The 27,634-nt window shown below is 41.7% G+C and overlaps 1 long non-coding RNA gene across 1 annotated transcript; it reads left to right on the top strand.

The window, feature by feature from the left end:
• The first annotated feature begins 2,942 nt into the window (after positions 1-2,942).
• On the top strand, positions 2,943-20,772 carry LOC145400273 (uncharacterized). The gene is made up of 3 exons (XR_013897407.1): positions 2,943-3,063; positions 6,195-6,337; positions 20,762-20,772. It is a non-coding gene; the product is annotated as an uncharacterized LOC145400273 (long non-coding RNA).
• Positions 20,773-27,634: the final 6,862 nt, after the last annotated feature.

The raw sequence follows: 27,634 nt of genomic DNA, 5'->3' as shown, positions 1-27,634 counted from the left end.
AATGGCATTAAGTGGGCATTAAACCCCAACCATCCCTTGGATATAAACCTACACAGAATCAATCCCATTGGAGTGCCGTAATTACCCACTAAGCCACCAGGTGCCATAATCTGGTTATATGGTCATCACCAAGCAAGGTAAATGGTTTCCAGGTGTACAGGAAATCATTTGGGTTGTCACTCAGTGTAGAGTCACATACATACAGAAGAGGAAAAAATGAAGGAAAGATTTAGAAAAGAGGAAGGAAGAAAAGAAGAAAGGAAGGGGCAGGCATCAGAGAACACTACATCGAGTGAGTGGATGGGGAACACCCCCACCTACCACAATAATTATATATACTGGAAAAAAAAAAGTAAATAAAAAACAAAGTATGCTTATTAATATTTTTCTCAACATAAATGATTATGAACTGCATATTAATTGTATTTGCACATTACTGAAGGTAAACAGGTTATCCTTGTGGCCAGTGAAGTGGACAATACTTCCATAGCTTATTTAGTCTTCACAGAGATCAAATATATTAAACTCATGTACTCAGAACCCTGACTGAACTTTACAAAACTAACTGGGGAAATGTCTAGACTGCCTGGTTAATGCTGAGTGAATACCAGGTGTGGCATGTAATTAGCTGGTTTTGGTGCTTGGTTGACCTTTCCAGCCACAGAAAACATCAGCAGTACCAAGGGCCAACCACAGTATGGGATTCCTTGTGAGGAAACATGGAAGTGATATATCTGAAATGATATGACTTGACTGCTGTATGAAACACTGGTACAAATTACTGGTACAGTATAAATAGAGTAACTCACCTCTGAAGTTGCAGTAAATATCTCCCTTAGTAAAACAACATCCTTCATATTTCATTCTTGGTACAGCCATATGATTCTGTTGTGGCATACAGGACCCCTCACACAATACAGATGTTATGGCACAGTGTGGCCAGCACCAGTCAGCCAGGGTCAATAACTGGTGCCATTGTGACTCCAAGGATGACAATTAATGGTCAAGTCAGTCAGCCACAACATTACTAAAAGATAATTTCCCCCATACTAAATATTCTCAGCTCTCCAACTCGAATTCTTCTCGCTCCCTTTTGGCACCTAGCCAAAACCTTTCTAACAACTTTACCTCATCATCCTTCTCTCCTCTTTTCTACTCTGATGGCTTTCTAGCTATTTCTGCTACTGATAAAGCAGATATATTCACTCAGACTTTCTCCCCTAATTCCATCCCAGACGGTTCCAGAGCTGTTCGTCAGTTACTTCCCCCATCTGACTTCCTCATAGCTGACATTAGAATTTCTTCAATTGATGTATTTTCTGCCATCACTGGCCTCAGTACTAACAAGGCCTATAGGCCTTATTGGGTCCCTCCTGTTGTCCCTAAAAAGTATGTGTCTGTGCTTACACCCTGCTTAGGTAAACCGTTTCTCCTTTGTCTATCAACTTGTACCTTTCCTTCTTGATGGAAGTTTGCTTTTATCCAGCCAGGCCCATAGCAGAGTGACCATTCCCAACCCTCCAACTGTCGCCTAATTGCTTTAACATCCTGTGTCTCAAAAGTTTTCCAGATTATTCTTAACAGGAAAATTTTAAAGCATCATTCCTATCACAATCTTCTTTCTGATCGTCAGTATGGGTTCCGTCAGGTACACTCCACTGGCGATCTTCTCACCTACCTTTCAGACTCCTGGTCATCCTCCTTTCGGGACTTTGGCGAAAGCTTTGCCATTGCAAATGGCATCTCAAAGGCTTTTGATCGAGTCTGACAAAATCATTAATTTCCCAACTGCCCTCTTACGGTTTTTATCTTCCTTTGTGTGCCTTCATCTATAGCTTCCTTTCTGGTTGCTCTACGGCTGCTCTTGTAGACGGACACCGTTCTTCTCCTAGATCTATCAATAGTGGTGTTCCTCGGGACTCTATCCTACCACCAGTTCTTTTCCTTTAATTCATAAATGACCTTCTAAGCTGTACTGTACATTTAATCCCATCCACTCATACGCTAATGATTCCACCTTTCACATTTCCATTCGGTTCTCGCAACGTTCATCTCAGCAGTTACATCAACAAACAAGGGATGAAGCTATGGCACACCTATTGTGTGACTTGGATCATCTCTGACTGGGGTAAAAGTAATCTTGTTGCTTTTAATGCATCAAAGACTCAGTTCTTACACTTATCAACGGAACAAAATCTTCCACAGGAGTACCCGCTAATGTATAATAATATCCATCTCAATCCTGCATCATCCTTAACAAGCTAACAAGTACTACACCTTGCTCAAGGGTGGCCCGGGACTATGCAGGACAGGCATCCACCTTCCCTAAGTCAGAGATGTGCTCGTATTCTTTCTAATTTCGGAGATTTCTTAACGCCTCTTCTCTTGCAATTTCTTTTGCATATTTCACTTTAAACCAATTTCCCAGGGAGCAGATTTATGTTCTGTATACCATTTTTGCTCTACGTGTTGAGTTCAATTTTCCCAGGATGATCATTCTTACATTTTTTCTTTAACGTAATTCTCAGGATAGGTTATGCTACCATAACTTAAACCACAACTTAAATTAACCTAACGTAACTGAACCTACACTAATCTAACATAACATAACCCTTTCGCTGCGCTTTATAGTCGTTCCCTTTCACGCAGAATACGACAGCAGTCGACTTGCATCAGCTGTCGCCATCGTTGCTATGGAAACGGCGTCCCAGAACGTGCTGCCCTCATACGGTGGCAAGTCAAAACGTAAGGTAAACAAACATTGTCGCCCAATTCAAAAGGCGCTTGGGAGAGTATCACAATTTCTGAGAGATTTGCCATTATGTAGGGGAGTTATATGCAATGTAATGTGACCTGATGTTTTTTTAAGAAGGTGCTGGACGTGTAAATGTACACAAAACGCTTGATAATTTATATAATTACGGTAAACACCGGATCTTAACGTATCAGCAGGCCAGCATCTCTGCGTCCTTTTAATTAAATCCCCGGCAAATTTCTGATGTATTCATCGTCCTGCTGATAATTATGTAGCTATTAGGGAATTTTAGTGCTGAAAATGGAAAGGTAAGTACTAGGCAATCTCAAAAGTGCTGTAGACAATTACCTTATACCACTTTGATTTTTTGCTGGAGAATTAACACTTTTTGAGGGTATTCGTATTTACACCCAACTCACTGACAAGAAAATGGGCTAACTCACCATATGCTTAACGCAATTCTAAGCTTTTGTTCTTCTATGGCACTTCCGTCGTAAATCAACCGTTGATGAGTTATGCAATTTATATTATTATTTTCAATGGAAGAGAGCCATCTTTCCCCTGCAGTGGTCGCACAGTTGTGTGTGTTTGTTTGTGCATGTTATGTGTGTGGGTGGATAAAGCACATGCGTCACACATGATTCAGCCAATCACAAAGTAGGATTTCAAACGCCCCACATTAGGGCCCACAAGATTTGAAAGTCAGTTCGTCTCCAGCCATGAACTGTGAAGACTGCAAAATTACCGTAATTATTTCAGGAGCTGTAAACTGGTGGGTAAAGGCATTATTTCATATTTACACCCAGTTAGGTTAGGTTAGATGAGGTTTGGTTAATGTCATGGGGGATCCGGGGGACAAAGCCACCCAGTTAGGAAACATGAACTCCCTAAAAAGCTTAAAATTATATTTTTCCAAAGGATTTTAGTGTTTTTGGTTTGAATTTGATACTAGTTTCAGTCGGAAATCACTCGTTTTTGCGTGTTTTCCCCACCCAAAACCCCGCTTTCCCACAGGTCCCCCATTATTCTTGGGGGGGAAGAATGCAAAAAAAGTGATTTCCAACAGAAATGATTATCAGATTCCACTGAAAAACACTAAAATCCTTTGGAAAAATATAATTTTAAGCTTGTTTGGGAGTTGGGTGTAAATATGAAAATTTACCTTTTTTAAGAATCAAACCGAAAATAAATTCTGCAGTGAATCAAATGTTACATAACCTACACTAATCTAATGTAACTTGACCTCTGCTAATTTAATGTAACAACTTACATTAATCTAATGTAACTTAACCTTCACCAATCTAACATAACCTACTCTAATCTTACTTTACTTAACCTACACTAATCTAACACATTAGCCTAACTGAATAACCGATTAACTTACTTTATGCTAAGAAAACAAACCTAACCTAACCTAGACTTTCCTGGATATGAGACAGTGCAAAAATGGTGCACAGTAAAAAATCTGCCAGGGAGGTCATTTTAATATTTTTTGTCATTTCTGAAAGATTTCATTCAGCTTATGGCAGACTTTTCGTACTGGCTTGGTTGGATATAGCCTTAAAAAAACCCTTCAGTACAAGAGGCCTTTCCTATCTATCAATAGCCCGACGCCCTAATCCCACAAAGGGTGGCTGCAGACAAAACACCTCCAAGTCGCTCTGTCACCAACCATTTGACTGCCCTCCCCCCAGCTCACTCCCCCCCTCTCTCATGTACCTCTCCACTCCATCCCTCCATCTCATCCTTGGCCTCCCCCTCAACATCACTCACATACATTCTCCTCATCAGTCTCTCACTCTCCATCCCCCCCACATGGCCAGACCACCTCAGTGTGTTTCTCTCAGTGCTTCCTATCACATCCACATCCACACCACAACGGTTCTTCACTTCCTCATTTGTCAGTCTGTCTCTCCATGTAACTCCACATGTTCCTCTCAAATAACTCATTTCCAGTGCTCTCACTCCTGACTTCTGTCCCTCCAACAAGGTCCAAGCTTCACTTCCATACGTTAGAGTTGGTATCACGATACTGTCATGTAGTAATATTTTCGCTTCCATGCTCACTTCCCTGTTTCTTATCACTGCTTTCAAGGAACCAGCAACCATTCTTCCTTGTTGTACCCTTTCAAGTACTTCACCCTCCAAACTTCCATCCTTACTCATCACACTACCCAAGTACATAAATGTACTCACATTTTCCATTTCCTCATCATCCAACCTCACTGTACATTCACTGACTTCACTTCTCTCGATGACCATTACTTTACTCTTCCCTACATTCACCTTTAAATTCCGTTTGTTACACACTCTCCTAAACTCATCCACCAAGCCTTGCAGCTCCCCTTCATCTTCACTTAACATCTGCAAACAACAGTACAGGGAGTTTTCAGACACTACCCCCTCTCACTAGGGCCACTCCAACATCCACTGCCCTACCTTGTATCTCTTTTATAACCCCATTCATGTACAGATTGAACAACCATGGAGACATGACACATCCCTGTTTCAACCCAACCTTCAAACACAAAAATTCACTCAGTTCACTATACACATGCACTGCAGCCTTAGCACCCTCATACATACTCTTCACAGCATTCAATACCTTCCCAGCTACTCAATATATTCGTAATACTTTCCACAATCCTAGTCTATCCACCCTATCATATGCTTTCTCCAAATCCATAAAGGCTGTATGCAACTTCTTTTCCTTCTGTAGAAACTTTTCCACTAAAGATCTATGAATGAATATCTGATCTACACAACCCCTTCCCTTCCTAAAGCCTCCCTGTTCTTCTCCAACTAATTCCTCTGTTATTTCCCTAACTCCGTCAGGTGCTTGACGATGCGAAAGTGGATGTATGTGGAATAACTGAAACTAAATGAAGAGGTGAGAGTGAGAGACAATGGGGGTATGGATGGGAAATATGTGCAGGAGTAGGTGAGAATGAGAGGGCAAAAGAAGGAGTGTGTATTGTTGTGAGTAAAAGATGGAAGAAGAACATAAGAGAGTACGGATCAGTTGGCTCAAAGATTGTGTGGGTAAGACTGAAAGTTGGAATACAAATGTGGGCGATTGTGTGCGTGTATGCGCCAACGCAAGATCGTGCAAGCAGAGTAAAAGAAGAGTTCTAGACAAATGTGGAAGTGTGCATGGCAAAGTTGAAGGAATGAGAGAGTGTTTTTGATTGGTAATATGAAAGAGGTAAACAGTCATCACTCAAAGGGTGAATAATAAATTTACAGATGATAGAAGCAAACCATAAATATTACTCTACAGTCGTAATGTACCTCATTTTATTAAATTTCAAGTGTGTGTTGCTGCTAGTATGTACAGAGCCAATAGCTCTTAAAATATTTGATTTCATTTTGAGAGTGTGGGGACCTCATAGCCAGTATGATGTACTAAGAAGTGCTGAAGTTCATCCTTACTCTACAGGTGTCTAGACAGGGAGCACTCAATTGCAACAGCAGCAGTCAAGATGTGGTTAAAGGTGATTCAAGGTCAAGGAGTATTTAGAGGAGTGTGGTGGGGCCTGCAGGGTGTACTGTATATGGAGAAGGTTGGAGGGCAGTGCGGAGGTAAGCAAACTACATGTTGTTTTCCATCAGCTAATGAGACTTTCTAGCATCTCTTCCTTACCATAATATTCTCATATAATATTTGTCTTTTTATTTCTTTTTTTTTTTGTGGACTAATAATGCATAAATAGTATACAGGAGATTGGTAACCTGTTCAGTCTGAGGACATCTTTTATTCTTGCGACTGCAAGACAGATGTACTCAAAGAAAAGTCCCAAGTAATGAAGGAGTTAATGAAAACTATATCCAGCTCTTCCAGTTCAAAATGTCATCCTTAGTTGAATGTAGTTTTATAGAGGCAGCAATGATAGAATTTATTAAATTCCCTTGGCTGACTTGCATAACATGCCATTTGTGGAAATTGACTGGTAAGGAAGAGGTGTAAGTTAGCCTTCTACACTGATGAGAATGTAGCTTTTATTTATTTTTAAGAGGAAGGAGGGAGGGGAAGGGAGGATGGTTAGGAGGTAAACAAACTACATTTGGTGATATTCATGCTTTGTATTGCTCTCACTCACCAGGTACAGCCACAACAACAATGACAAACAACCTTCGTATGGTTAAAAAAAACACGATGTATTTCATGTGAAGTATAAAACACTAGTTGTATTGCACATGAAGTAATTCTCACATGAATCACATTCATTGTTATTCTATGTGGGGATTACTTCACACTTGAATATACTGCATCTATATACTTGTACAGTATATATAAAAATTTAAGAAAAATGTCTGTTAGAAAAAATAATTGTGCCAAGACCTTGTTAGGCAATGGCAGGTAGGTTGCTCAGTTCAGGTAGGAGTGATCTATCTATCTATCTATTGCCAGATGCCTCAATCCCGTTTGGGGTGGCCACAAACAAATCGTCTCCACGTCGCCCTGTCCTCCACCATTTCACTGCCCTGCTCCCAACTCACACCCCCCTCTCTCATATACTTCTCCACCCCATCCCTCCATCTCATCCTTGGCCTCCCCCTCCCTCTTCCCCCCTCCACCTCACTCACATACACTCTCTTTGTCAGTCTCTCACCCTCCATCCTCTCCACATGGCCAAACCACCTCAGTGTGTTCCTCATAACGCTTCCTGTCACATCCACATCCACACCACAATGCTTCTTTATATCCTCATTCGTCGGCCTGTCTCTCCATGTGACTCCACAGGCTCCTCTTAAATAACTCATTTCCACTGCTCTCACTCTTGACTTGTGTCTTTCCAACAACATCCAAGCTTCACTTCCATATGTTAGAGTTGGTATCACAATACTGTCATCGTTTTCGTTTTCGTTTTTAAAGGCTCCAACATGCTTGCATGTGTCGGCCTTGGTCACCTAATGGCGGCTCTCCACGCTGCACGATCCATTGCAGCCTCCCTGTTCAGTCCCTGAACCCTAAGGTCACACTTAATGACCTCGTCCCATGTCTTTCTCGGTCTACCCCTCATAACCCCACCCCCAGTATTAACACTTCTCACCTTCCTCACCCAGTTATCATCCCCCATCCTCTCCACATGTCCATACCACCTCAATCTACCTCTCCTCATCACAACACCAATACACTCCAGTCCCATCCTGCCTCTCAACTCTTCCATTGTAAACCCAGCCCCTCCAGGCCTTGGACGCAGGGACGCACTGCACATCCACTTAATCATTGTCATTTCTGTACGTCTGAGCCGGCGAATATCTTCCTCCTTCACTGCCCAGGTCTCACTGCCATACAGCATTACACTCCTAACACATGCTGCATACAAAGACCCCTTAGCACGTAGGGAGAGCCCTCTCAATGTCAGGAGAGGCAAGAGCTCCCTGAACTTCTTCCAACCACTTCTCACCCTAGCCACAGAGCTAGCTCCATCCCCACCTCCAGCACACAACATGTCTCCCAAATAACAAAACTCTTCCACACACTCAAGAGATTCACCAGCAAGTTCAATCCTTTCACGTCTGACAATCTCCACCTGCTCACCCCGGCACACCGTACACATAAAATCAGCATTATCTCGCAGTCTTCCTCTGATACCACTACATCTCTTATGCACCCATTTATCACACACACCGCACAAGATGGAATTACTTCCCACGCCCTTGTGGCAAACTGCACATGGCCACTCTCCCTCGTCTTTGACAGTACCGCCACCAACCCTAGATATCATCACTTTTGTTTTATCTGCATTTACCCTTAAACCCTTTTGCCCCATACCATCTCTCCACTTCCTAAACCTTTCCTCCGCCTCCCTTTCATTTTCTGCAATCAACACCAAATCATCAGCATACAACAACTCCCATGGGAGTCCGTTTCTAAAGTCACGTGAAAGGGCTTCAAGTACCATGATAAACAACATGGGACTCAAGACTGACCCCTGATGCACACCAACATTCACGGAAAACTCATCACTCAAATCTCCATTCACTCTCACCTGGTTGTGAGCACCCACATACATGGCCATAACTACCCTAACAAGCCACTCCTCCAAGCCAAGCTTTCTCATTGCCCACTTCACCACCTCTCTAGGGACTCTGTCAAAGGCCTTTTCCAAATCAACAAAAACAAAATAAAGATCCCTTCTCCTACCAATATATTTTTCCTGAAGCTGTCGAACAATGAATATGGCATCAGTGGTCCCCCTACCTGGCATAAACCCAAACTGCATCTCATCAATATTCACTCTTTCTCTAATCATACCTTCTAAAACTCTCTCCATTACCTTCATTATCTGATCTAAAAGCTTTATAGTCAGGCGGCATTTGTCCATTTCATGGCTCTACTTCGTTTTTCATGCCAACTCTATTTTTTTTACGTATTCATAAGGTACAGATGTAGATAAATGGAATTCACCTTGTTGTTAAGTTTCTATGCAATTCATCTTGAAATGCCAATGCTTTGAACATTCACATACTATCGTCTGCAATAATATAGGAAGCTACACATGTTGGATACACCGCAAACTATATTTTTGCCAGAATATTTATGTTTTACACAAAAAACATTACTTATGTCAATATATTCAATGCATCCGCATCCATTTCATTATTTTAATGGCTACATAAAATGCATAATTATTTTTAAATCTCTTTCCAGAAGCAAGACAACTGATGGGGTGTTTGTAACTGTATTGCCAGCTTAACGATATCGACCACATCAACAATGGATGAATGCATCATTTGCAAAGAGTCAGGAGGTGGCCCCTATTCTGTTGCAAGTCAAAAATCCCTAGAAACCATACAATCCTTTTGTCAAGACTGGACTAAAATTGGACAGAATTTGGATATTCTAAACCGAGTGAGAAGTCTGGTATATTCTGATGACACCAAATACATCTACCATAGAAAGTGCTACCAGTCTCTTTGCCATAAAGGTAATCTGACCCGCGCTCAAAAAAAGTATGAGGATGACATAGCATCAGCTGCAGAAAGTAAGAAGCGTGGTAGAACAAGCAGCGAGCCTTCTTCTTCTAAAACGAGAAAAACTTTTGACCAGGAGCTTTGCATATTTTGCCAAAGCAATGAAAAAAGTGCAGTGCATAGTGTTTCCTCCAGTGACATGGGGAAAAAGTTTTTGGCCATTAAAGAATCCACTAAAAGTGAAGAAGTCGCTGCCAGGCTTGCGTACCTTAATGATGAAAAGGATGCTTTTGCTCAAAATATGAAATATCATATTAATTGCTTGAGAAAAGAAACAAGAGCTATGGAACCATCTACATCTACTACTGACAGCTGTTCGGAAAATGAAAATTTTATCAAGGCAGTGTGTGATATAGAAATAGCACAAATTGTACAGTTTATGATTACAGATGATAGTACATTAGAATTTCAGAGCATTGACATGAATTCTGTGGAAGACACATATAAACTCCTTCTTGAAGAGCAAGGTGTGACAACACACCCTAAAACATCTTACAAGAAACATATAAAAAATATCTTGCTGGAAAAAGTACCAGGAATAGATTTTGCCAAACGAGGACCAAAGCCAGAAATAATTTTCTCAACAGTGACCAAAGAAAACTTAATGGCGCAAATGTACGAAAACGTCGGAGAAGGAGATGAGATGGAAACAGTGTTAAAGGCATCTCAGATTTTTCGTAGGGAAATTGAAGAAATGGGTGACTGGCATTATACTGGATCATTTGTTGACTTCAATACACCTATGAAGCTACAACAATTTTTTAAATGGGTGATCAGTGGCCCCCATACGGATCTCAACGTAACTCGAGAGATGGAAATAGAAAAATCCTCAAGAAACCTTGCTCAACACGTTGTGTCGTCATTTAGGTCCAGGCGACAAGTGAAATACAAATCAACAGCTGATGGAAAATTTCAAAAATCAAAGATCACCCCACTTTCAGTTGGTCTTGCTCTGATTTCATATCAGGCCAATAGATCCAGATCTGATGTAGAGACCTTGAATAACCTACAAGTTTCCGTCACCTACGATGAGGTTGAGCGGACAACAACGAGAATGGCAGCAGCTATCGTGGATGACATCAACACCAACACACAAGGTGTACACATTCCTCCATTTGTAAAGGAAGGAATTAGACCACTGTTTGCAATTGATAACATTGACTTGGGAAGTGATGCGGGTTCATTTCATGGCGCTGATTTGCTGATTGCCCAGATGTTAGTAGTTGAAGCTCCTTTCATAGCAAATGACATCAAACTTGACATGACCATTCACGACAAAGCTCTGAAAAAAACATTAGAGATGCCGTATATGATCTGTGACAAGCCAGTAAGTCCAAGTGTGTCTCATCAAATAACCTACAAGTTAGACACCCTGAAACTGGTATCTGCAGACTACACACAGTGTGACATTATTTGGCTGTTTATGTGCAGCTCTCTGGTGGCACAGGTAGTGGATAAATATAAAGATACAGATTCGTGGGAGGAAGCTGGAGCTTGCCCCGATGAAATGGTGGAATTCAATCAGGAAATTGTGGTCCCCGACGTCTCATCAACCGTAGGTGGAACATCTGCGTCGGAACATGTTCCCCCAGCTCCACCCAGCCCTGTGTCAAGTGAATCCCAGGTTTGCTCCGGAGTTGGTAGCAGTAGCACTAGCAGCAGTGCAAGCAAAACACTGCCAGAGAGATGTCAGAAGCCACCCACTTGGTCCACCTTTAACTCTCTGATACATGACGAGACACCAGTGTGGAATGTTGGTGTTGTTGCTCCATTGTACAAGAGAAGTCCAACGGAATGGCCAGTTCTCCTCACAATTCTGAAGCATGCCCAAAAACTCAACTGCGTTACTGTGGGCGAACGGCTAAGGCCGATTATAACCCTTGAGGGTGATTTGTATGACCGTGCAGTAAAGCTCAAGGATTATAAAGAAAATTGGTGCATCAGACTCGGTGGTCTACATATAACTATGGCAGCACTCAAGTGCCTGGGAAAGTACATACAAGGAAGTGGCATTGACATGGCATGGGAAGAAGCTGGCATTTATGGATCAGCTACTGTACGACAAATATTGGACGGTCATCACATATACAGAGGCATTGAAGCTCACATAGTCACACTGATTGCACTTTTCAGTATGTGCATACAGGTAATTTTCTCAGAAGATGAAAGGTCAGTTCTTGAGCATCACATCACCCAAGTACTTGATGCCTTTACAGCATATTCCGATGAAAAGACAGGTTCTACACTGGAGGACTTCAGATCACAAGTAGCCGAAATGCGCCAGACGCTCTCTACCCATAGTTGTTTCAAAAAGGTAAATGAGTGGAAAGAACAAGCAAAAGGTGTCTCCAAATTTCTAACAAACTACATGAATCAGGTTGAGGTTCTCCTGATGTTTACTGCTGCTACACGGACCTGCAACTGGAGACTTCATTTGGCTAAGATGGAGGAGCTGTTGCCTTATTTTCATGCTCATGACCAGTACAACTATGGATGGTGGGGGCCACTCTATGTTGCAGACATGTTGGAACTGCAAAGCACAGACCCTGAGACTTGGCACTTTTTAGATGAAGGCAACTTTTCTATTACAAAACACAGTGTCCCCTTCACTGCGATTGATCCAGACCATGGCATTGAACAGGAGCATAAAAAGATGAAGGTTAAAGGGGGATTTATTGGCATCACAGGAAAAGAGCAAGCCTTGGACAAGTACTTCATTATAGCCCCTACACTGTGCCGAATTGTACAGGAATTCAAAGAATATGCTGGAATTGAAGCATGCCAGCCAAGTTCTCTTCACCATGAACTTGTTGGAGCAAAAGGTGCCAGGAACATCTCATTCGCAGCAAAGATTTTCAATGTTCTTACCAGAGAGGGAAATCCCTTCCTCAAAAGTGACATGTTCAACCTTGTGACATTTGCTGTCACACCTGATAGTGTTAGCAGAAACATAGAAAATCGAGACAAATTGGGGCGAGAGGCATTGGAAAATTTTGTCACTACTCGGATGGTGGAAAAATCAGTTCATTTCTGGGATGCTCAAAAGAAGAACAACTTGACGTACTTCAAGGACGTAGGAGCCACAGTGGTACAAACTAAAGTCAAAGGGCAGTTGGTATCCATTAAACAGGAAAGGTCATTGCTCTCTCGACTGCTTGTTGTGTGCAAGACTCGAAATGACTTTTCTGTTAAGGATGCTATTACAGAATTTGAATTCAGTGTCGCTCCGCCTTCCAACTTTCATCCGGATGGATCAATGATAATGCTTTCAGATAAATCGAAACTGGTACCTGCAGTCATGAAGTCACCACTACCACTGGCAGACGAGCTGACCATCTCAGAACCAGTGAGGGCAGGTTCCTCTGTCCTAATAATAGACGCAATGTGTATAGTGAACATGGTGCCCAAAACTCCTGAAATGTCAAATGCCTTGCACTTTGCAAAGAAGTTTGTCGACATCGTGGCTGACATGAGTGAACCTTATGAGGAGGTCAGGGTCGTTTTTGATCAGTACCTTGCTGGTTCTCTCAAGGAAACAACTCGCCAGAAGCGAACAGTTAACACAACACCAGTTCATTATCATGTCAATGATAACACCGAAATAAGGAATTTGAAGACATTCCTCTCTCATGTGGACACCAAGGCAGAGCTGACAGAGTACCTCTCAGATAAACTCATCAGTCACTATGAAAATAAGCCAAAAAGAGTGGTTGTTATGCACCATACAACAATGAAAGCTAATCACTCATTATCTGACATTGTTAGTATGCCTGAGTTGGCAACGGGTCAGCACAATCTGGAGGAGGGAGACCAGCTTGTTCTTCTGAATGCATTTGACGTGATGCACAAGGACCCTCAATCCACTTTGGATGTCTTTTCAGTTGACACAGATGTTTTTGTTCTGCTTTTAGGTCACTTCCCATCACTTCCAAAGTCAACAACACTTCTCAGAACAAAAAGTGACAGAATATCAATCAATGATTGCTACCAAAGACTTGGACCCAAGAGGACAGAGGCACTCATTGGATGGTATGCTTTCAAGGGAACAGACAACACTGGATCATTTACTGGTAAGGGTGTGTTAAGTCACTTTAAAGCATTTATGCAAGCTGACGATGAAGTTCTGAAAGCATTTACTGCATTTGGGTTGACAGACGAGATACCAGCATGTATCTTTGATCAAATGGAGCGATATCTGTGTTTACTATACAAGACCTCAGGCATCAGTGAGAACAACATCAGAGAGCTGAGGTGGGCTCTATTTGCACAGAAAGGGAGAGAGGGTAAACAGCTACCCCCAACACGAGGAACGTTAGTGCCACACACCTCCAGAGCTTACTATATGGCGCTTGTTTGGAAGTTGTCTAAAGCACCTTGTCCGGAAATACTTTCACCTGTGGACTACGGCTGGAAGTCAGAAGACGGTCGCCTCAGGCCAGTTTTCTGTGAGAATGCACCAGCTCCAGAGGCCTTGTTAGAGCTTAGGAAATGTCATTGCAAAACTGATTGCAACAGACAATCATGTGGATGCAGGAAAAACCATTTGGTATGCACAGACCTGTGTGGATGTGGAGAGACATGTGAGAACGTTGTACTGGACAAACCTGTGGATGTAGATGAGACAGACTAAGATATCAGAACTACTTTTTGCATTTGAGATGGAAGGTTAATGTTGGACATGATGCAGTGCAATTATGGTTTAGTTCAGTCTGCAGAAAAGGTTGTGAAGTTTGATATAGCTAAGACAAAAAGAAGTTGTAAGATTTAATGGTGATGTGCAACCTCAATTTCAACTTTCAGTATTGTAAGAAAATTCAGTTTTTACAATGTCAAAGTATGAATTATTGTCTTTTGTTTTCAACAATAAATGCCAGAAAGGTATTATTAAAGGTTAAATGCAGATTAAAAACCTCTAAGTTGAGTTATTTGTATTACTTGGTCATAAACATCTGGTTCACATATTGCAGTTTTAGCCCATTCAGCAAGCTAAATATTAGGTTCTTTCAATAGGTCAATACTGTATCCCAAATGTGTCTGAGAACTTAACAACAAGTTTAATTTTGTTCCATGGGACGTAGGTAAACCCTAAATACTGTAATGAGAAACTAGAGTTGGCGAAAAAAACGAAGTAGCATACAATTGCTGCCTGACTATTATACCTCTATAATTTCCTCTTTCCAGGGCATCACCCTTCCCTTTATACACATTTACAATTACACTCTTCAGCCAATCATCTGGGACAACACACTCATAAATAATCCTATTTATCAGGTCAGTGACTAAACTCACCCCTATATCGCCTGAGGCCTTCAACATTTCGGCAGTCAACCCAGACACACCTGCTGCCTTCCCCACCCTCATCCTGCCTATTGCCTCACTCACAGTAGCAGTATCAATCAAAGGCCAAGGGCCAGACACTGGATCTGCTGGCTCCAAACCTACCCTGTCCCAGTCAAACTCCTCATTCAACAACCGGTTATAATGCTCCCTCCATGCATCTTTAATATCCTCACTGTTCACCACTACCCTTCCTTCATCATTCTTCACACACTGCTCACCTATGATATCCCGATTATCCCTCTTCACCTGACCTGCCACCCTAAATATATTTTTCTTTTCCCCATGATTTAGGTTATCAAGTAATTGTCTCTGTGACTCAGACTTTGCCCTGTATACCTCTCTTCTAGCCCTACACTTGGCAGCCAAATATTCCTCTTTGCTACCACCCTTCTTCCATTCCCGGAAAAGCCTTCTTTTCTCCTTAATTGCAGCTTCTACACCCTCATCCCACCACCAAGTTACTTTATGTCTTGGTGGTCCTCTTGTCCAGCCGCATGTTACATCAGTAACTCTCAAGAAATTGTTCTTGAGGGCTCTGTACTGTTCATTAATGCCTCTGTCTACAGCTCCCTGTTCAGCCACCACTCTCCTCAACTCACTATAGAAGGCATCCCTTACTACTTGGTTTTTCAGCTTCCATATTTTCCTCCTAGGTACATAAGTCCTCTTTTTCATCATTTGTTCTTTAAGCACCATATCACAAATCAATAGTTTGTGCTGCTGCACACACTCCTCACTTCCTATAACTTTAACATCCCTCACTAACCTCCTATTGGCCCTCCTAACCAGAAAATAATCTATCTGACTGCTATTTCCCCCAGACTCATACGTAATTATCCTACTGTCTCTTTTCCTAAAATATGTGTTGCACACAATCATGTCCGTTGCCTCCCCAAACTCGAGTATCCTTTCCCCTTCTGCATTCCTTAGACCATATGCACATCCCCCATGCACTCCTTCATAACCTTGTGCCGCTTCACCTACATGACCATTTAAGTCCCCTCCCAAAATCACTATCTCATCATCCCGCATACCACCCACGATACGTATTAAATCATCCCAAAATCTATCTTTCTCTGATTCATCCAATCCTGCCTGTGGAGCATATGCCGATATAATCGCAGCTATCTTTCTTCCCAACAGAATTTTCACTACCAATATCCTATCGCTTACTCTCAAAACATTCATAACATATTCCATCCATTTCTCCGCAACCATCACACCATCACCTCCATATCCGTCTGTCCTCCCCTGCCAAAACAACTTATAGCAACAGTCCTTCCCAACAATCTTTCTTGCTGATCCACCCCTGTACCGGACTTCCTGCAAACACGCCACATCCACTCACCTCCTGCTGAATGCCTCAACGACTTCCCCTGCTCTTCCCCTCAAACTTCCCACATTCCATGAACCCACCCTCATCCCCATGTGTGATTTACTGTCCTCAGGCTTGCTTTGAAACTTATTTTGTTTTGTCATCTTCAGTATTAATAAAGGGGGACAGACACAGCACAGGTTCCACTCACTGCACAGTCCCAGGTCCAGGCAATGGATCTGAGACCCCTAGCCCACCAGCTTACCAGTGGCTGTGGTAGTGGCCTCGGGGCACCCTGCCAGGACAGCTGCAGGGACACCCTCCAAGCGCGTCTTGGCACTGCAACTATCCTCCCATTATACACCCACTGATAGGGCAGCCTCCTGGGGCGCTACTCCCAGGTTCGGGCCCCTCTCTATTGGGCGGAAGCGGCAGCCTGGGAACCGCAATGCCCTATACCCTCTAGCACAGGCCCGAGCCCCATCTCGCCCTGGACCCACGATCTATGCTGGCGGAACCCCCGCCACGCCTCCCCCCAGAAGTCCGCCACTAGGTAGCAGGGGCAAAGTTTTCTGGCCGCATGCCCTTGCTGGCACCAACCCCTGTAACGTAGTGGGATACCTTGTGTGAAATGTAAAGTGCATGTGGTGTAGTGCATAGATAGTTAGAGGAAATGTTTGGGAGAGTATGCTTGTCTACTCTCCATGTTACTGTCACACTGAAAAGGTCAGCAAAGGAGGATGGTTAGATAGCTAGTGAAACAGGAGCTCCAGCTCTCCCTATCACCAGCATTCCCATTCCCCTCGGGAGTACTACCCTGTTCGGCCCGTGCTACGGCCTCCTGCTTTCAAAGAACCAGCAACTTTTCTTCCCTGCTGTACCCTTTCAAGCACTTCACCCTCCAAATCTCCATCCTTACTCAACACACTACCCAAGGTAGGAGTGATAAAGTCTAAAATTGTTCTAAGAAATATATATAAAGAAATTAATAGAATAAAGGAACTCGGTATTGCCCTGAAGCTAGTTTGGTGGTTTCACAATCTTTTTTCATTAGTCTTAGATACAGAAGATCCTTGTTACATGTTGTATGTTTCATAATACAGTAGCACAATTTTTTTTTTTTTAAATTTAACTATTTATGTCAATGGGGTGAAACTGGCAAGTCGGCTTTAATAGTGGCAGTGGAACTTTTAACAGTCAGTATTTTTTCTCTCGTACTGGGGAAAAAAAAAAAAAGTGGGAGGGCATAAAAAAAAAGAGGCAACATACATCAAGGACTTACTGCATTTATGGTTTGTCTTCTTTGTTCCTTAAAGCCTATATTTGAGCTTGGTTTTTGTGTGTTTCTTGAGACACAACTTTAGCACTCCTCTCAAAGCTGACGCATTACTGAAGTATCACAAAGTTAGTGTAGCTAAGGAATTAAAATTATGAGACACTTGGGACTAAAATGACTGATATACTAAATCCATGGTTAAAATCTGCAGACTATATTCTTTATTTAACTTTGTAACCATCCTGTTTAATATATGTGAATATATTTATATATATAAAAAATGGAGAATTAAATTATGATGATGCTGCGTTAAAACAAAACTCAAATTTTTACCATAAGTATTAAGAAAAATGGATTTGGCATGTTTATCAGTTAAATCTCAAGTGCCCTGGTAATTAGAATAATTGTTGGTTACTAAAAGCTAACAAGGTCTCACAAATGTACACACACTACTACACAGTGCTCCATCCAGCTACATCCTCTCAGATTTGACCAGAAGAACCCTGTTAGACTGCAATATATTATTCTGTCAAGTCTTGGTATACTTATTGACTGACCAACAAATTCTGTCATGTCTCTTGGTGACTAAATGCATCCAAGAGTCTTCTGGCCAACTCTAAGCATCACCCGGTCACTCTTACATGAGGTGTGTGTGTGTGTGTGTGTGTGTGTGGTAATCAAAAGTTTCAGGTGTCTCTATCTGTGTGATGGAACTGAACTACAGTATACTGACAGAGTTGCTTTGAGTTATACATTTTATAAATGTACTTTGTAAAATTTAAGTTCAAGTGTCAGTAATAATTTATAATGTTTTATGTATGCTGCATCATTCAGGCAAGCTTTACTGAAGATGCAGGAGGTAGTTTGAAGATTATTTAATGGCATGAGCCATGAACTACTACAAAGATTGAGACATCTATAGTTGGTGGATAGTTCCTGCTGGACCTGTAACTCCCATTAACTGACTTAGAAGGTAGCTGTCATGTAAAATACTTACAAATTATACAAATTTAATCCTGATTTTTTTTTTTTTTTTTTTACAAAGTTACACTGAACCATTAACCCACCAAAAAGCAGCTGCCCTTTTATAAAGCAATTCAGACCCCCACCAGGCTGCACTGTACAAGTTCACTACACTAATGTTGGTCTGCCCTCATTTTGCCCATCACAATTAGATATGGGAAAAGATTAGAGTGTACTTTGGTTTTGCATTTTTTTTTTTTTCTTTCTTTTTTGGCTACCTGCTAATGTAAACTTTGATGTAGATAAAATCTGCATCCCCTCTGTTCACTGTCTGGAGAATTTGCATTGGCTGATGGTTTTAAGGAGGCAGGTGCACTTGCCAAGTGCAGAAGGTAAAGATAAATTCATCTCCCAACCCAGATATACCCTCTATTCTTTGTTCACATTGTCCTACTCTGTATTTTTCCTCTCTACAAACCCCATCATCCAGTCCCTATTTTACTGAAGGTTTTTCCTGTTTCAATAGCTGTATGTTACTTCTTTTTGTACATGACTATAACTGTGGACTACTTTGCCCAAATAATGTAGCTACTATGTTCTAGTCCACATGTTTCTAACTATATGCATTCCCTCTGTCCTTCACTCTGTATCTCTCTGCCTCATCTTGTCCATCTGTCCAAATTGTAGTTTTGCTTTGCCTCACTCTGCCTAACCTCTTCCCCTCTAAACTCTCGCTTTTCCTCATTCTTCAACCATTAATTTCACCCTACTTCACCCATCCTCTCAATCTCTCCCTGCTTTCCTCTGCCTCACCCTGCCTCACCCCTTTCCAATTTACAGCAAACATCTCTGACGGTTTTAGTCAGTATTGCATTAAGACTTATTGACTTATGAACTAGTATTAGCATTTGTTAGAAAAACGTAAGAGTTAAATACAATAACACTAATGTCAAACACCATATTATGAAAAAAAGAAAGAAAAAAAATGGTGCTGTACATTAAAAAATAGAGCATTCACAAAAAAAAAAAAAAAAAATGCTTGGCACGTATGTCTTTTGTTTTTACAAATTGTACAGTAAGGCACAATGAGAATACTGTATCACATCCTGTCAGCAATCCCAAAAATCCAGGGCTGAAGTCTTTAATGGCTTTGGAGGTATCTTAACACCTTTTCCCTACCAGTTTACTCTGCTTATTACACCTCAGTACCAGTATCCTTTTGTCTCTTATTAATACAACCTGTGGCAGCTTTCCATGCTGTTCAATTTCTAGCAGCCTAAATAAAAATACAGTATGCTGTAGATGATGCCCCTGAGCTAAAGAAGTGAAGGCAGTTTCATTTTTTTCAGTTGCAAGTTTAGCTTGATAGTTTGTATCTTCTCTGTATTTCTAGCTTACTCTCTTTTTTATGGATGCCAAGAGTACTGTAGTTAAAAAGGTAGATCATTAAGCATCTGGTAGCGCTCATGACTGGAATGTCACTCAACCACATTGCAGAACTTCTGCCTATCAGAATTCTTTCATTCCCCGAACTGCATCTCTCTGGAACTCGCTTCCCCAGAGTTGTTTTCCTCCAAATTTCAACCTACAACTGTTCAAGTCTAACTGTTACAGATATTTTATGAACAGAGGACACCAGTAATCTGGTGTATGGATTATTTTTTTTCTCCATTTGTTTTTCCTTCCTCCGTTCTGTTATTTAAAAAAAAAAAAAAAAAAAAAAAAAAAAAAAGATCATTTTGCAGAATTTTTCCCCAACCAAAGAATGAAGTGAAGATTTTTTTCTGATTTTTTCTTTGTTCTTCCATGCTTGATGTTTTTTCCCATTGGTATGCAATTTTCCCAGTTCTTGCATAATTTTGTTGATAAGTACCGGTACTTATGAACAGTGCACAAAATATACTTTTTGTAGGATGGATTACTTTTGAAAGAATGGGTGATGTGTGATTGTCTCATTAATTACTCTTACTTTTGTGCATTCTTTTTATTTGTTTATGGATGCTACCTCATTTCTTATGTGAGAATTAAGTTTGGATTATGATAATGATGATGAAAAATGGGAAATAGGGATTGGAAAATGTTGATGATGATTTATGCACTTCCCTCCTCCAATGATTTTGTTATTTTGCAGTGGACTACAGCCAGCTAGCATCAGAAGTCATCAGCATCACCTGCAACAAACCCAAGTCGTTGTGGCAGTGCAATGCATTCATCAACCTCCTGCCACACCAGAGGGTCGTTTGGGATTACTGGTGGGTGTGGGAGAGTGGGCATTTTTATTTTTCATCCTTCTTTCCATCCATTCTCTTCTGTCTTTCTTTCCTTCATTCTTTCCTCGTCCTTCTGCCTACGGGTGACTTTACACTCCCTCTTCTGTCTTTCTTTCCTTCATTCTCTCCTTTTACTTCTGCCTGTGGGTGACTCTACACTGAGTGACAAGCCAAATGGCTTCCTGTACACCAGGAAATCATTTACTATGCTGGGTAGTAACCATATAACCAAATTTTGGCACCTGGTGGTTTAGTGGATAATTACAGCACTCCAATCGGATTGAGCTAGTGAAAGTTTATATCCAAGGGGTGGTTGGGGTTTATTGCTCATGTAATGCCGCCCAGGGATGAGTGAGGCTCGTCACTCTCATCTTAAATGCCAGGACCAACTTGCCTAGCCCTGGCCTCCTATGTCCCTCATGGGGCAACACAGGATTAGATGATGATGATGATGATGATCATTCATGGGGGTACTTGATGGTAGATGGTTACAAGGGATACAATAAGCAAAAAAGTTTGGACAACACTGCTCTAGACTAATCTCTGTCACTGTCACCTTTTTGAACTTTCACATCTTCATCTTTTTGAACTTTCACAGGTCGTTTTGACAACTTGGTGAGGCATGACCTTTGATACTTAGTCCCTGCTGCTATCAATCTCCAGCTGGTATCATTGCCAGAATGATTCTTCTTTCAGTGTATGAGTGCATTCTTCCACCTTGTGATGCACCTCAAGTGTTGTCACATCATGTAAGCCCTCTTTAGTGTTGGCAGGCTCATCACATGTGAAACAAATATTTGAGCTTTCCTTATTTGCCTTCTGACTGTAACATGAAGCATCTTACCTGGATCTGGTATATTTGTGAGGGACATTTGTTTCAGATTCTGACTTCCTTTTCTGTATGGCACAGTTAACTCTGTCTGTGGAAAAGTTTCTTCTGCACGACTGGTGTCATACAGCATTGTGAGCTATATGTGTCCTTGCAATTCCTGTATTATCTTCATTTACCTTAGATTTACAGAGAATATATCTGGTTCATTTGTTCATTTATCATCCAGTCCTACTTTGCCCCATGAGGAGCGTAGGAGGCTGGGGCTAGGCAAGTTGTTCCTGACATTTAAGATAAGGGTGACCAGCCTCACTCATCCCTGAGTGGCATTACATGAGCAATAAACCTCAACCACCCCTTCACCGGCTCAATCCGATTGGAGCGCTGTAATTACCCACTAAACCAGCAGGCACCAAAATTTGGTTATATGGTTACCACTCAGCGTAGTAAATGGTTTCCTGGTGTTCTGGTACGTCCTCTATTTTTATAAACTGACTTAGAGTTTCTGCGAACAAAGTACTGTATACTGAAATTCACTACTTTTTCCAGGCTTTTGGGAAGCCAGTGGTCTGGTTGATGATTCATTTCTTTTATCCAAATGGCACAGAGTGTCCAGTCACTTTTTTCTTCAGAGCAGGTTGCCATGGTGTGAACTTTACATCTGCTTTAGCAAACCACTACCACCTTGTTAACATCTGCATGCAGCATGGCTCATGAGCAGAAACTCAGTCTTGACATAAGACAAAAAATCAGCCATAATTCACCAAATATAAATATGCACATGACATGGTGTTAATTCTACATCTACTCTACTAAACCATCACCACCTTGTATGCATGCTGCACCATCACCAGATAAACAGACCTGAAAATTTAAAAAGAAAAATGTCAAGTTTAACCCTATCACATGTATAATATGCATATATAATGTATTAACTGCACCTGGTATTCAAAACAACCAATACCACCAGAAAAGCAAACTTGAAAAAAAATATTAATCAGTTTAGCTCGGTAAAGTGATTTATAATTTGTTTGTGAGCATTGGTGCCAAAACTCACTCATAGTTCAAATATGTGCTGTGTCCCCCCTCAGTAGAGATAGTTTTTGGCCCTGTGAAAAAATTTTTTCCTTTCATGATATAGAACAACTGTGCCAAAATCATGCTTTTCACAGGAAGTGCATGATTGGTCTGATATATCAGACTAAGGCCTTCCATTATTCACATTATCACTGCTTTACCCCCAGATGCTTTCAACATTTCATCTGCTACACCTTACACACCCACAGTTTTACCTACTTCCATCTTATCACTTGCTTTAGTACAGTCTTAAGATGTGTCATGAAATATTGTCACATCCAGTCAGTCACTATGCCATGCCACCTCATAAACAAATCCCCAAACTGAGGTTGGCTGTAGAATGGCTAATATGTTCAGTGGATTGGAAGCTGTAACAGGTACCCCATCTGTCTAGCTATCTATATTGCCAGTACCCTATCTATTTTCCTGTCAGTCAATTCACACACACCTTAATCTTGGAAGGGATGGCCACAATCAAGGTACCCAAACCAGGTAATTACTTTTTTTTTATATATAGATAATCAGTGGAGGAAGGAAAAATAAAAGAATTTTAAAAAAAGTCGATGTGCCTAAAGGCATCCTCTATTCATAAAATATTTATAACAACTGCATTTCAATAAAAGTGGATTAAATGTTTGTGGGAAGCAACTCCCAGGAAGTGAATTCCAGAGAGTAGTAGTTCTGGGGATAAATGAATTTTGATAAGCAGAGGTTCTGCATTGCGGAGGAGAGACTGTAAATTCATGGGCGCTCCCAGCTGCCCAATTATTTCGGGAGAAAATGTGAAGGGGAGGCACAATTGAAGCAAGTTCATCAGAGCACTTATGGTAAAAATATTGGTAAAATAATGCTAAAGAAGCAACATCTCTACGTACTGATAATGGAGGAAGGTCCTTTGTAATGGCAGGATTATTTATTAATCTAATGGCTTTATTTTGAATTTTGTCCAACTGCCTTAATGCAACCACTCCACATCCGCTCCACAGTGGCGAACAGTATTTGATCTGAGAACGCACATGACTTTTGTATATTGTGTCCATCAGCTCGTCAGTGAAGAATTCAGGAACTCTGTACATATTTCCCACTTTTTTAGAAGTACTTTTAGCAAGGGAAAGAGGTGCAGAAATGTAGAAGTGGAATCAGAAAGAAATGTGATGGTGTGAAGGATGCAGTTGGTAGATTACTATTCCATGGAGATGAAGTAAGGACCAGATGGAAAGATTATTTTGAAAGCCTGATGAATGGGAATAGAGAGAGCAGAGCAGCTGTAAACATGATTGGATTTGGGGGTACGCAGAGAAGGAATGCAGTGCCGGGAGACATGACACTCGCACAGATGAAGAATGCTGTGAAGCGGCTGAAAAATGGGAAAGCAGCTGGGGTTGATGAGGTGTATGCAGAGATACTTAAGTGTAGTGGAGAGAGTGGAATGAAGTGCACGTTGGAGATATGTAAGAAGGCATGGATGAGTGAAACTGTGCCTGGAGAGTGGAAATAGGCTGTGATTGTACTCCTGTACAAAAATAACGGTGAGCAAAGTGAGTGCAAGAATTATCGTGGCATAAGTTTATTGAGTGTGGTGGGGAAGGTACCTGTACATGGAAGAATTATTATAGAGAAAGTAAGAGAGAGATCAGAAGTCCTAGTGAGTGATGAACAGGGTGGCTTTAGGAGTGCAGAGGATGTGTGGATCAAGTATTTGCAGCAAAACAAATAACAGAGAAGGCTTGTGAGAAGGACCATAAGGTGTTTATGGTATTCATGGATCTGGAGAAAGCATACGACAAAGAAGACAGAGAGGGATTGTGGAAAGGTTTGCGCATGTATGGTGTAGATGGTAAGCTGCTGGGTGCTGTCAAGACTTTTTAGGATGGTAGCATAGCATGTGTAAGGGTTAATGAGCATCTAAGTGAGTGGTTCATGATCGGTGTGGGCGTGCGACAAGGTTGTGTAATGTCTCCATGGTTGTTCAATATTTATATAGATGGGGTGATGAGAGAAGTAAAAACACGAGTAATGGAGAGAGGGATGGCGTTGGTAATGAATGGTGATAGATGGAATATCTCAAACTTGTTGTATGCTGATGATGCAGTACTGCTTGCAAGTACTGGACACAAACTTGGTTGGCTAGTGCAGAGTTGTGCTGATGTCTGTGAGCATCGTGCCTTGAGAGTAAATGCAGAGAGTAAAGTGATGGTTATTGAGAGAGAAGGTGACTCCCAGTGTGATGTCACAGTGAATGGAGAGAGACTGGAATTGGTGAGAGAATTCAAATGCTTGGGTACAGTGATAGAAAAGAGAGGAAAATGTACAAAAGAAGTTGAAAGTAGAGTGACTCAAGGAAGAAAAGTAGCTTGTGCAATGAAGGCCTTGATAAGAAACAGAGGCTTGAGTGTTGCAGCTGCACGAGGCTTACACGAGGGAGTGTTAGTGCCAACTTTAACATATGGGCATGAGACTATGGTGTGGCATGAAAATGAAAAGTCAAGAGAAGTGGAGATGGGACTGCTGAGGAATGTATGTGCAGTACAGAGGGTGGATAGGATACGAAATAATGTGATTCGTGAAAGATGTGAAGTGAGGAAGTCGGTGGACACCAGAATCGAAGAGAGTGTCCTGAGATGGTATGGTCATGTGGAGAGAATAGATAACAATAGAGTGGTGAAACAGGTATACCTGAGTGAATTTGAAGGAGGGAGGAGGTGAGGTAGACCAAGGAGAAGGTGGAGAGATAGTGTGGATGAATGTGTGAGGAAGAGAGATTTGGAAGTCGGTGAGGCTAGGGAACTGACAAGAGATCAAGCTGGCTGGGTGAATGTTGTGAGGAGAAATGCATGATCAGAGATTTTGGCACCCCATGTGAGCATGGCAGCATCTGGATTGACTAAATCTGATATGCTTGTGTGAAGCTACAGAATGTGGTGAATGTTTTTGGCATATCTGGTAGAGCCAGGATTCCGGGGGCTTGAATAATGAGTGAATGGAAGCATGACCTATTGGATTGGGCAAGTTTTGTGCTGTCTGGACATTGCTAATCCTCACCCTGCCCTGGGGTGGGAAAGGAGGTCCGGATGATGATGATGATGATGATGATGATTTAACATAAGCTTTCCAGCTTAGGTTGAGGTTTAGAGTAACACCTAGGATATCAATTGTAGTGGATATGGGAATACTGACATCATATAAAATTATGTGGGAGTCTGAGGGATTCTTTCTGTTGGAGGTAGGGGGGTTTTCCAAGAATACTCCCCCAGTATCCCTGCTTGTCGTAAAAGGCGACTAAAAGGGTTGGCGGAGGGTTAGTGCCCCTCCCCGGAAAACAACTAACTAAAAAAACAAACAAGAAGCCTCGGACAAGGATTGACCAAAAGATGACGACCAAGGACCGGACAAAGGACATGGTAATTGGAACTTGGAATGTAAGGGGAGCGAATGATGAGGTGAAAGAGAGAGAGATTGTCCAGGTGCTTGAGGGTGCGAAAGTGGATGTATGTGGAATAACTGAAACAAAATGGAGAGGAGAAAGTGTGAGAGAATGGGAGTATGGATGGGGTATATGTGCAGGAGTAGGTGAGAATGAGAGGGCAAAGGAAGGAGTATGTATAGTTGTGAGTAAAGATGGAAGAGGAGCATAAGACAGTATGGATCAGTTGGGTCAAGGATTGTGTGGGTAAAGTTGAAAGTTGGAATACAAATGTGGGCGATTGTGTGTGTATGCGCCAAAGCAAGATCGTGCTAGAAGAGTGAGAGAAGAGTTCTGGACAAATGTAGAAGTGTGCATGGAAAAGTTTGGAAGGAATGAGAGAGTGTTTTTGATTGGTGATATGAATGGTAAAGTTGGGAATGTGAAGGTGAATGGAATAGTTGATGAGTGGGGTGTGCCTGCTGAGATAGATGAGAATGGGAGTGCGTTAGTGGACATTTGTGCTGGGAGGGGGTTGGTGATAGCCAATACCCTCTTCAGGCATAAAATGATCCACAGGTATACATTGCGAGTTATGAGAAGGGTGGGTGGTGAACTGAATGAAAGGAAGGCAATGATTGATTATGTGTGTGTGGATGAAAGGATGCGAAGATGTGTAATGGATGCAAGAGTTTATAGAGGTTGGGGGAGTGGATTTTCTGACCACTACTTGGTGGTGGCCAGAATTAGAATTCAAGGAAGATGGAGAAATAGAAGAAGTGAAAGACGAGAGGAAGGAGTAGTTGCAAGGAGAGTGGAAAGGTTACAAGAGGATGAGAAAAAGGCAGAGTATAAGAGAGCAGTGGAGGAACAATTGGGCAAATATGAATTGGAGCAGATGGGAGACGTGGAAGGTAAGTGTAGGATATTTACAGAAGAAATATGTGCAGCATGTGATGTGGTGTGTGGAAGGAAGAGAAGACGGAGAGGGGGTGCAAGGAACAGCTTGGTGGACTGAAGAGGTGAAACAGGCTGTGGCACAAAAGAAGAAAGCATACAATGAATGGATGAGAAATAGGGGCGTGGAAGAAGTTCAGAAACGGAAGAGAGAGTTATATGTAGAAAGAAAGAGAGAGGTGAAAAGATTAGTAAGAGAGAGTAAGAAGAGAGTGGATGAGGAATTTAGAAGGAATTTGAGTGTAAAGTGGAGGGACTGTAAGAAAATGTTCTGGAATGAGGTGAAAAGAGTAAGACAGGGTGGAAGTGAAGTTAGCAGGGGAGTGAAAGATAAAAATGGTAGATTACTAGTGGAGAAGGGAGAAAAAGTGAGCAGATGGAAAGAACACTTTAAGGAATTGTTAAACGTAGAGGATGGAAGTAATGCGAGTATAAGTGGCTGGGGAATGGCTGGGAGAAGGAGGAGGT

This window comes from Coenobita brevimanus, chromosome 51 (genome assembly GCF_032717465.1).
Source record: "Coenobita brevimanus isolate Jiangsu-jjx chromosome 51, ASM3271746v2, whole genome shotgun sequence".
NCBI lineage: Eukaryota > Metazoa > Arthropoda > Malacostraca > Decapoda > Coenobitidae > Coenobita > Coenobita brevimanus.
The sequence above is the reverse complement of the archived record's forward strand: the minus strand, read 5'-3'. Positions and strand labels throughout refer to the sequence as shown.